We start from the raw sequence: 12463 nt of genomic DNA on the forward strand, positions 1-12463 counted from the left end.
ATAAAGAAATGCTGACTCTGCAATGAAGTGAGTTCAATCTTGTTCCATGTACTCATTATTCATATTTATATACAATTAACAGCTGACCAAATCTTGGTTGAAAGACAGACAGTATAGATAAGCTAGATAATTAGACGGACAGACCGATCGCCAGACAGACAGACAGACAGACAGACAGACAGACAGACAGACAGACAGACAGACAGACAGACAGACAGACAGACAGACAGACAGACAGACAGAGATAGATAGATAGATAGATAGATAGATAGATAGATAGATAGATAGATAGATAGATAGATAGATAGATAGATAGATAGATAGATAGATAGATAGATAGATAGATAGATAGATAGATAGATAGATAGATAGATAGATAGATAGATAGATAAACAGATGGACAGATAGACAGATATAGACGGACAGAAGCACAGTTAGAAAGATGCATCGATAGGAAGGCCACAAAAAACTGACAGATACCGAAAGATAAAATGGTTTTGAACGCCGTGAATCGTGATGCCCAAATGAAACGAGCCAATCAGAAGCGAGAATCCCTTTCCGCCAGGCGACGCGCAGAGCCGTGCTGCCAGCGGCGCCTCGCCAGAGACACTAGTACTCCCCTGTCCTCCGGTCCACCCGTCGCTCCGTACCGCATTTCCATGTTTAATGAATGGTCAGAGACAATAACCTCCCGTGTGGATAATCAACACGGACGTGCAGCACCGAAGGAGCGGGAGGCGTTGCTGAGGAGGCGGGATAGCGGATGGATGCCCTTACTCTAACCTTCACGTAGCGCTGGTTAACCTTGGTCTCCACAACCCCACACCGCCACCCCTCGCTCGATGAAAGGGGATCTTCCTCCTCACGCACGGGGGCTGTTCTAGACTCGATATAATCGAAGATTTGTCCTTTTTTTTAATTGCAGAAATTCAACTTAGTGTGGGCTTTTCGAGGGGTTATCGTGGGGACAGATTCCCACTCGAATCAGAGAGAACCAGACCCATCAGAATGCATCTCACGTAGCGACTCTATACCGTCCAGGTCCAAACAGGTCGTTGTCTCCTCCGGGGCGGGAGAGCAAGTTGTCGCGGGGTTCTGACGAGGGGGGGCCGGATTCTACTGCAAGGTTATTCCCCGAGACACCGGCTCCTCAACGTGAAATAAATAAATAAATCTCTGCCAGAGAAGCCAGATATAGGCATTACAGCCTAGTCCTATCGTCTAAATGCCCCTAGCCCCCCCTTTCTATCATCCGGCCGAGTGCATAAAGCAACACAGCACTGCAGGAGTGTGCAGGTTGAGCTCTCACTATGAGTTGTCATTTAAAGGAATTTATATAACCGCTAGAAAGAGGCCTGGTGGATGGAGCTTTATGAAGGAATGCTTTGAGCAGGAGGCTTTACAGCCCATCCGCACCACGGATCAACACGACAGGTTCATCTCTAACATGATGCCCGGGTTTTGTACTGGCTGCTGCTGCAATAGTAAGAATTATTATGATTAATATTATTACAATAATCATGATAATCTCAATAATTAAAATATAAAAATCTTATTAATCATAATAAAATGCAGGCTATGTGCTATTTAGGACAAACCTTGCAACACACCATGGCATTTTAAAGCGACAGAAACGAGAGTGATGCTATAGTCACTTTAAATACTCACCCGTCCAAGGACAGACGTGGGATATTATAACCAGCCTGGCTTGCCTTTAAATTCCGCTCACATCCGATAGCAACAACACAAAAAAAACCGTGAGTATTTGCGTGTTTGTGAGGCGGACAAGCGAGCGAGGTCCCATCTGTTGTGGCCACAATGAACAGGCTAGAGACACTGACTTTGGGATTCCTCTAATGCGGAAGCAAAACAGCCCGGCCAGATGTGGATGTGTTTGCATAAGATGATGATAGGGTTATTGTAGACCCGGCGGCAGCAGGCATCCTCCTGTAGCCTACATCTACCCTCTGTTCCTCTTGGTTTTTTTTTGTCACAACATTCGCCGATTTTGTTTTAATTTATTGCAATGTTTTCGCCCCGTCAAAGCAGCACCGACATTATCAACAGATCATACCCTGAGGAAAAGGTGTGCTCAAATTATGAGTCTACATGCTTAGCAAAAAAAAAGATGCTGCGCTTACCGCACCCGTCCGGTGATGGCAACGTTAACATGGATCTGCTCTATGCGACGGATGTGAGGGGGAGGGGTCGACAGCACTGATGCCGCTGCTGCGCTTGCGGATCTCTCACGGAGTTGCGAGCTGATCCTCTCTCTCTCTTTTATCTCTCTCTCCCCTCTCTCGCTCCCCTCTCTACCTCACACTTTCTCTCTCTTTTCTCTCTCCTCCCTTTCTCTCTCACCTCTCTCTCTCCCCCCTCTTTTGCTCTCCTCTCTTCCTCTCTCTCTCTCCTATCTCTCGCTCTCGCTCCCTTCTCCCTCTCTCTCTCCCCCCTTTCTCTCTCTCTCTCCCCCCTCTCTCTCCTCACCCCTATCTCTCTCTCCTCTCCCCAATCTCTCTCTCTCCCTTCTCTCGCTCCCTCTGGTCTTGATCTCTCTCTTCCCCTCTCTTTCTCCCACCTCTCTCTTCCCCCTCTCTCTCCTCTTGATCTCTCTCCCTCCTCTCTCCATATCTCTCTCCTCTCTCCCCTCTTTTGCTCTCCTGTCCTCCTCTCTCCCCCCTCTCTCTCTCTCTCTCTCTCTCCCCCCCTCTCTCTATCCCCTCTCTCCCCTCACCTTTCTCTCTTCCCTCTCCCCCTCTCTCCCCTCCCCTTTCTCTCTTCCCTCTCTCCCCCTCTCTCTCCTTCTCTGCAGCACCTCCCTTGGCTAGACTTCACTGTACAATGACGTCCGCCACGCTCTCTGCCGTTCACACACAGTGAGCGGCAGGGCTTTTATAGTGTGTGTATTATTCATTCATTCAAATGTAAGCTGGGGATGACACCGCTGGTTACCAAGGAGGACGAGGAGAGGGAATGTGGGTGGAATTTAAATGACTCATCAAGTTGAGGCTCCCTCCACCTTCCAGTGACTGCCCTGTGGGCTGTTCGAAGCCAAACGAGGGATCAGGCTGGGCATACTATCGCCTACTAGGTGTGGAACACAAAGCCTTTTTACTTGTTCCTCAGAACATCCACACCAGAGGATAGAGATACACCAACAGGCCTGTGTGGAGTAGAGGCCGAGGTTCTACCAACACATGCAGTCCCCTTCTGACGGTGTGGGTGGTTTTCAGAACAATGTGAAATTAGAGCTTGCATAATAACCCAGAAATATGGAGATTTCTTAGGGTGCACTCACACTAGGCCATCTGGCCGTGGCCGTGGCCGTTTCCACACCTAACCGTGCTCAAATCTAACAGTGTGAGTGTGGCCAGTCTGGCCAGGCCAGGCCAACGGGCCGCCGCGGTACAGATGCTAATGAGCCGACACACGCACACAGTTGACAGCCGTGCGAAGAAGAAGGGGTTCGGTGTTGACGGTGAAAGTTAGGCCGGGTTTATAGCAGAGTTTCCGTTGTCGGTTATTACCGGTCATTGACTGGAAAAAATTATTGACAGAAAGTACTATAAAATAACAAGTTTGGCGCTTTTATTTAATTTTTAGTCGACCCTGGCTTGCTTCTTCCGGCTGAGTTCGTCTGGAGGTGCAAGAGGGTCTCTAGCACTCTAGCCCCACCAGCCAAATGCAATGTGTATTGGACTGGAAACATTGAAATGCGCATGCTCAGAGTGTTTCTCTGCTGAAGTGGACGGAGATAATTTTTCTTCCTGGTGGGGCTAGCCCAATATGTCCGACTTGGGATCGTTAAATATCCCAGGATGCATTTCGCATTTCGCATTCCTGTTTTAAAATATCAGATGGAGGCCTATTCAACATATTTGCATACTATTATTTTAAAATGAAAGAGGGGTTTTGTTTTACATAATTTGTTTATTGTATAAGTCGCTGATGGAGGAAACCCATCGCAACGGAAATCCCGGTCGGATCCATCTGATTGTGTGTGTGTGTGTGTGTGTGTGTGTGTGTGTGTGTGTGTGTGTGTGTGTGTGTGTGTGTGTGTGTGTGTGTGTGTGTGTGTGTGTGTGTGCGTGCGTGCGTGTGTGTGTTTCTATTCTATTCTATACAGTGTTACCCTTTACGTTTCATTTGATAAAAACAACAGTTTTACCCCTTATGTTTTTTTCCCATGATGACTGATGAAATACAACAGTGTTACCCCTTACATTTTATTTGACAAGGACAATTATTTATTTATTTTCAAATATGTTATTTTTCATGACGACCAATAAAATACGACAATGTTACCCCTTATATTTTATTTGACAATGACAACAGTGTTACCCCTTATGTTTTTTTTCATGACGACCAATAAAAAACAACAGTGTTACCCCTTATGTTTTTTTTCATGACGACCAATATGGGTTAGGCAGAGTGCACTAACACATCAATAAAGAGGATATACATGACATTAAAATGTATGTGTGTATTTCCCTTATGTTTTTAAAATACGACAGTGTTACCCCTTATATTTTATTTGACAAAGACAACAGTGTTACCCTTTATGTTTTTATTCATGACGACCAATAAAAAAACAACTGTGTTACCCCTTATGTTTTTTTCATGACGACCAATAAAAAACAACAGTGTTACCCCTTATGTTTTTTTCCATGACGACCAAAGAAAATGACAGTGTCACCCCTCATGTTTCATTTGATAAAAACGACAGTGTTACCCCCTATGTTTTAATGGATAAATATCGACAGTGTTACCCCTTATGTTTATTTCATGACGGCTGATAAAAAATGACAGAGTAACTCCTCATGTTTTTTCCATGTTGACCAATAAAAAACCACAGTGCCCCTGTCGACTTTCTGGCGGGGATCCAAACCTGAGCTGTTTAGAGTGTTAACCTCCGAACTTATCAATGCACCATCAAGACAACGAATAACGTCATCACAATGGTTATACTTGACTTTATAATCTCATCTCATTTTCGTCCGCTTATCCGGGGTCGGGTCACGGGGGGAGCAGCTCAAGCAGGGGGCCCCAGACTTCCCTTTCCCGGGCCACATTGACCAACTCTGACGGGGGGATCCCGAGACGTTCCCAGGCCAGTGTTGAGATATAATCTCTCCACCTAGTCCTGGGTCTTCCCCGAGGTCTCCTCCCCACTGGATGTGCCTGAAACACCTCCCAAGGAAGGCGCCCAGTGGGCATCCTTACCAGATGCCCGAACCACCTCAGCTTTATAATTCGCATGAAATAGAAATATGAGACTGCCAACAGATGACATCAACCAGACTTGAACCCCGGTCTCCAGGGGGTTAGCTCACAGCTCTCTCCACTTCCCACTGAGATTTGTAATTTAATTATGTCTGAGGTTATATATGACAGTGCAATAGACATGATAGCATTACGTTTAAAATTAAGGATATTGTGTTTTCCTCAGAATTTGAGCCGCGGTCTCCAGTGGGTTAGGCAGAGTGTACACCACTGCACCTCTGAGGCGATGACAATACACAATAATCAATCATCAATAAAGAGGATATGCATGACATTAAATTGTATGTGTGTATTTCTATTATTTCCCTTATGTTTCTCCCTTATATTTTATTTGTCAAAGACAATAAAAAACAACAGTGTTACCCCTTATGTTTTTTTTCATGACGACCAATAAATAACAACAGGGTTTTTTTCATGACGACCAAAGAAAAATAACAGGGTTGCACCCTATGTTTTTTTTCATGACGACCAATAAAAAAAAGACATATTTTATTTGACAAAGACAACACTGTTACCCCTTATGTTTTTTTTCATGACGACCATAAAAAACAACAGTGTTACCCCTTATGTTTTTTTTCATGACGACCAAAGGAAAACAACAATGTTACCCCCTATGTTTTATTTGATGAATATCGACAGTGTTACCCCTTATGTTTATTTCATGACGACCTATAAAAAACGACAGAGTTACCCCTCATGTTTTTTCCATGTTGACCAATAAAAAACAACAGTGTTACCCCCTGTTTTTTTTCATAAAGACCAATAAAAAACAACAGGGTTACCCCTTATGTTTTTTTTCATGACGACCAATAAAAAAAAGACATATTTTATTTGACAAAGACAACACTGTTACCCCTTATGTTTTTTTTCATGACGACCAATAAAAAACAAGTGTTACCCCTTATGTTTTTTTTCATGACAACCAATAAAAAAAGACATATTTTATTTGACAAAGACAACACTGTTACCCCTTATGTTTTTTTTCATGACGACCAATAAAAAACAAGTGTTACCCCTTTTGTTTTTTTTCATGACGACCAAAGAAAAACAACAGTGTTACCCCCTATGTTTAATTTGATGAATACCGACAGTGTTACCCCTTATGTTTATTTCATGACCTATAAAAAAACGACAGAGTTACCCCTCATGTTTTTTCCATGTTGCCCAATAAAAAACAACAGTGTGACCCCTTATGTTTTTTTTCATGACGACCAATAAAAAAAGACATATTTTATTTGGCAAAGACAACACTGTTACCCCTGATGTTTTTTTTCATGACGACCAATAAAAAACGACAGTGTTACCCCTTATGTTTATTTCATGACGACCAATAAAAAAATACATATTTTATTTGACAAAGACAACACTGTTACCCCTTATGTTTTTTTTCATGACGACCAATAAAAAACAAATGTTACCCCTTATGTTTTTTTTCATGACGACCAATAAAAAAATACATATTTTATTTGACAACACTGTTACCCCTTATGTTTTTTTTCATGACGACCAATAAAAAACAATTGTTACCCCTTTTGTTTTTTTTCATGACGACCAAAGAAAAACAACAGTGTTACCCCCTATGTTTTATTTGATGAATATCGACAGTGTTACCCCTTGTGTATTTTTTCATGAAGACCAAAGAAAAATAACAGTGTTACCCCCTATGTTTTTTTTCATAAAGACCAATAAAAAATAACAGTGTTACCCCTTATGTTTTTTTTCATGACGACCAATAAAAAAAGACATATTTTATTTGACAAAGACAACACTGTTACCCCTTATGTTTTTTTTCATGACGACCAATAAAAAACAAGTGTTACCCCTTTGGTTTTTTTTCATGACGACCAAAGAAAAACAACAGTGTTACCCCCTATGTTTTATTTGATGAATATCGACAGTGTTACCCCTTATGTTTATTTCATGACGACCTATAAAAAACGACGGAGTTACCCCTCATGTTTTTTCCATGTTGACCAATAAAAAACAACGGTGTTACCCCCTATGTTTTTTTTCATAAAGACCAATAAAAAACAACAGGGTTACCCCTTATGTTTTTTTTCATAAAGACCAATAAAAAAAGACATATTTTATTTGACATAGACAACACTGTTACCCCTTATGTTTTTTTTCATGACGACCAATAAAAAACAAATGTTACCCTATATGTTTTTTTTCATGACGACCAATAAAAAAAGACATATTTTATTTGACAAAGACAACACTTATGTTTTTTACCCCTTATGTTTTTTTTCATGACGACCATAAAAAACAACAGTGTTACCCCTCATGTTTTTTTTCATGACGACCAAAGGAAAACAACAATGTTACCCCCTATGTTTTATTTGATGAATATTGACAGTGTTACCCCTTATGTTTATTTCATGACGACCTATAAAAAACGACAGAGTTACCCCTCATGTTTTTTCCATGTTGACCAATAAAAAAAAACAGTGTTACCCCTTATGTTTTTTTTCATGACGACCAATAAAAAACGACAGTGTTACCCCTTGTGGTTTTTTTCATGACGACCAAAGAAAAACAACAGTGTTACCCCCTATGTTTTATTTGATGAATATCGACAGTGTGACCCCTTATGTTTATTTCATGACGACCTATAAAAAACGACAGAGTTACCCCTCATGTTTTTTCCATGTTGACCAATAAAAAACAACAGTGTTACCCCCTGTTTTTTTTCATAAAGACCAATAAAAAACAACAGGGTTACCCCTGATGTTTTTTTTCATGACGACCAATAAAAAAAGACATATTTTATTTGACAAAGACAACACTGTTACCCCTTATGTTTTTTTTCATGACGACCAATAAAAAAAGACATATTTTATTTGACAAAGACAACACTGTTACCCCTTATGTTTATTTCATGACGACCTATAAAAAACGACAGAGTTACCCCTCATGTTTTTTCCATGTTGACCAATAAAAAAAAACAGTGTTACCCCTTATGTTTTTTTTCATGACGACCAATAAATAACGACAGTGTTACCCCTTGTGGTTTTTTTCATGACGACCAAAGAAAAACAACAGTGTTACCCCCTATGTTTTATTTGATGAATATCGACAGTGTTACCCCTTATGTTTATTTCATGACGACCTATAAAAAACGACAGAGTTACCCCTCATGTTTTTTCCATGTTGACCAATAAAAAACAACAGTGTTACCCCCTGTTTTTTTTCATGAAGACCAAAGAAAAACAACAGTGTTACCCCTTATGTTTTTTTTCATGACGACCAATAAAAAACAACAGGGTTACCCCTTATGTTTTTTTTCATGACGACCAATAAAAAAAGACATATTTTATTTGACAAAGACAACACTGTTACCCCTTATGTTTTTTTTCATGACGACCAATAAAAAACAAGTGTTACCCCTTATGTTTTTTTTCATGACAACCAATAAAAAAAGACATATTTTATTTGACAAAGACAACACTGTTACCCCTTATGTTTTTTTTCATGACGACCAATAAAAAACAAGTGTTACCCCTTTTGTTTTTTTTCATGACGACCAAAGAAAAACAACAGTGTTACCCCCTATGTTTTATTTGATGAATACCGACAGTGTTACCCCTTATGTTTATTTCATGACGACCTATAAAAAAACGACAGAGTTACCCCTCATGTTTTTTCCATGTTGCCCAATAAAAAACAACAGTGTGACCCCTTATGTTTTTTTTCATGACGACCAATAAAAAAAGACATATTTTATTTGGCAAAGACAACACTGTTACCCCTTATGTTTTTTTTCATGACGACCATAAAAAACAACAGTGTTACCCCTTATGTTTTTTTTCATGACGACCAATAAATAACGACAGTGTTACCCCTTATGTTTATTTCATGACGACCAATAAAAAAAGAAATATTTTATTTGACAAAGACAACACTGTTACCCCTTATGTTTTTTTTCATGACGACCAATAAAAAACAATTGTTACCCCTTTTGTTTTTTTTCATGACGACCAAAGAAAAACAACAGTGTTACCCCCTATGTTTTATTTGATGAATACCGACAGTGTTACCCCTTATGTTTATTTCATGACGACCTATAAAAAAACGACAGAGTTACCCCTCATGTTTTTTCCATGTTGCCCAATAAAAAACAACAGTGTGACCCCTTATGTTTTTTTTCATGACGACCAATAAAAAAAGACATATTTTATTTGGCAAAGACAACACTGTTACCCCTTATGTTTTTTTTCATGACGACCATAAAAAACAACAGTGTTACCCCTTATGTTTTTTTTCATGACGACCAATAAAAAACAAGTGTTACCCCTTATGTTTTTTTTCATGACGACCAATAAATAACGACAGTGTTACCCCTTATGTTTATTTCATGACGACCAATAAAAAAAGACATATTTTATTTGACAAAGACAACACTGTCACCCCTTATGTTTTTTTTCATGACGACCAATAAAAAACAATTGTTACCCCTTTTGTTTTTTTCATGACGACCAAAGAAAAACAACAGTGTTACCCCCTATGTTTTATTTGATGAATACCGACAGTGTTACCCCTTATGTTTGTTTTCATGACGACCAATAAATAACGACAGGGTTACCCCTTATGTTTTTTTTCATGACGACCAATAAAAAAATACATATTTTATTTGACAAAGACAACACTGTTACCCCTTGTGTTTTTTTTCATGAAGACGAAAGAAAAACAACAGTGTTACCCCTTATGTTTTTTTTCATGACGACCAATAAAAAACAACAGGGTTACCCCTTATGTTTTTTTTCATGACGACCAATAAAAAAATACATATTTTATTTGACAAAGACAACACTGTTACCCCTTATGTTTTTTTTCATGACGACCAATAAAAAACAAATGTTACCCCTTATGTTTTTTTTCATAACGACCAATAAAAAAGACATATTTTATTTGACAAAGACAACACTGTTACCCCTTATGTTTTTTTTCATGACGACCAATAAAAAACAAGTGTTACCCCTTTTGTTTTTTTTCATGACGACCAAAGAAAAACAACAGTGTTACCCCCTATGTTTTATTTGATGAATACCGACAGTGTTATGTTTATTTCATGACGACCTATAAAAAACGACAGAGTTACCCCTTTTGTTTTTTCCATGTTGCCCAATAAAAAACAACAGGGTTACCCCTTATGTTTTTTTTCATGACGACCATAAAAAACAACAGTGTTACCCCTTATGTTTTTTTTCATGACGACCAATAAAAAACAAGTGTTACCCCTTATGTTTATTTCATGACGACCTATAAAAAACGACAGTTACCCCTCATGTTTTTTCCATGTTGACCAATAAAAAACAACAGTGTTACCCCCTATGTTTTTTTTCCATGACGACCATAAAAAACAACAGTGTTACCCCCTATGTTTTTTTTCATGACGACCAATAAAAAAATACATATTTTATTTGACAAAGACAACACTGTTACCCCTTGTGTTTTTTTTCATGAAGACCAAAGAAAAATAACAGTGTTACCCCCTATGTTTTTTTTCATAATGACCAATAAAAAATAACAGTGTTACCCCTTATGTTTTTCTTCATGACGACCAATAAAAAAAGACATATTTTATTTGACAAAGACAACACTGTTACCCCTTATGTTTTTTTTCATGACGACCAATAAAAAACAAGTGTTACCCCTTTGGTTTTTTTTCATGACAACCAAAGAAAAACAACAGTGTTACCCCCTATGTTTTATTTGATGAATTTCGACAGTGTTACCCCTCATGTTTTATCCATGTTGACCAATAAAAAACGACAGCGGTACCCCTGTCGACGTTTTTACAGGGATCCCAACCTGAGCTGTTTAGAGTATTAACCTCCGAACTTATCAATGCACCATCAAGACACCCATTACAGTCAACACAATGGTTATACTTGACTTTATAATTCGCATGAAATAGAGATTCATGCGAAGGCAACGCTCTCGATCTACTGGTCGATCTTCGTTCCTATCCTCACCTATGGTCATGAGGGCTGGGTGATGACCGAAAGGACGAGATCGCGGGTACAAGCGGCCGAGATGAGTTTTCTCAGAAGGGTGGCTGGCGTCCCCCTTAGGGATAGGGTGAGAAGCTCAGCCATCCGTGAGGAACTCGGATTAGAGCCGCTGCTCCTCTACTTAGAAAGGAGTCAGCTGAGGTGGTTCGGGCATCTGGTAAGGATGCCCACTGGGCGCCTTCCTTGGGAGGTGTTTCAGGCACGTCCAGTGGGGAGGAGACCTCGGGAAAGACCCAGGACTAGGTGGAGAGATTATATCTCAACACTGGCCTGGGAACGCCTCAGGATCCCCCCGTCAGAGTTGGTCAATGTGGCCCGGGAAAGGGAAGTCTGGGGCCCCCTGCTTGAGCTGCTCCCCCCGCGACCCGACCCCGGATAAGCGGACGAAAATGAGATGAGATGAGATAATTCGCATGAAATAGAGATAAGAGTCTTCCAAGTTCAAACTTTGTTTTTTTCATGACGACCAATAAAAAACAACAGTGTCATAGATCGCTAACTAGCAGAGAGTTGTAAGCACTTTCCACCCTTTTCAGTGGTGGAATTGGACTCCCCAAGCAATGTTATACTTAAAAGGAGCAAGTAAGTTACATATTAATTTAGTCTTTCGGCCGGTAGCATATAAACAAAATGAAGCAACTGTCCCATATTTCTAACTGCATTTGAAGTAGACATTGAGACTCACAAAAAATGAACGCTATAGGACAGTGATCATGATTTGTCTCAATATCAGAATAACAACAATGGGTCTAATAGCAATGGATGGTGGAAAGGCTATGAAGTAGGTCTGTATATGCAGTGTAAGCTTGTCCAGGCCCTGCAAGTCAGGATGTAGGCTATGAATCTGAATGAAAAGCAGGTAAATAGGTAGTGGCCATGGGTGGGCCTTTGATCGAGCATTTGTGTTTTTGATGTTTTTGTTATCATTGCTTTATTGGCCTAATCTGAGGAGAAATCTATGCCATAAACAGAAATTGCATAGGCCTTTATTACACGGGTCTTCTAAATGCCGTGGAACGCTCCGTTCACTTGAGTTGGGTCTGTCTGCGTCCTGCAAGACGGAGGCGTAACTTGTAGTAGGAGGCGTAACTTGTAGTCGGAGGAGGCGTAACTTGTAGTCGGAGGAGGCGTAACTTGCACTAGGAGGCGTAACATGTAGTCGG

The sequence above is a fragment of the Gadus chalcogrammus genome, chromosome 16 (assembly GCF_026213295.1).
Source record: "Gadus chalcogrammus isolate NIFS_2021 chromosome 16, NIFS_Gcha_1.0, whole genome shotgun sequence".
In the NCBI taxonomy this organism is placed as follows: domain Eukaryota; kingdom Metazoa; phylum Chordata; class Actinopteri; order Gadiformes; family Gadidae; genus Gadus; species Gadus chalcogrammus.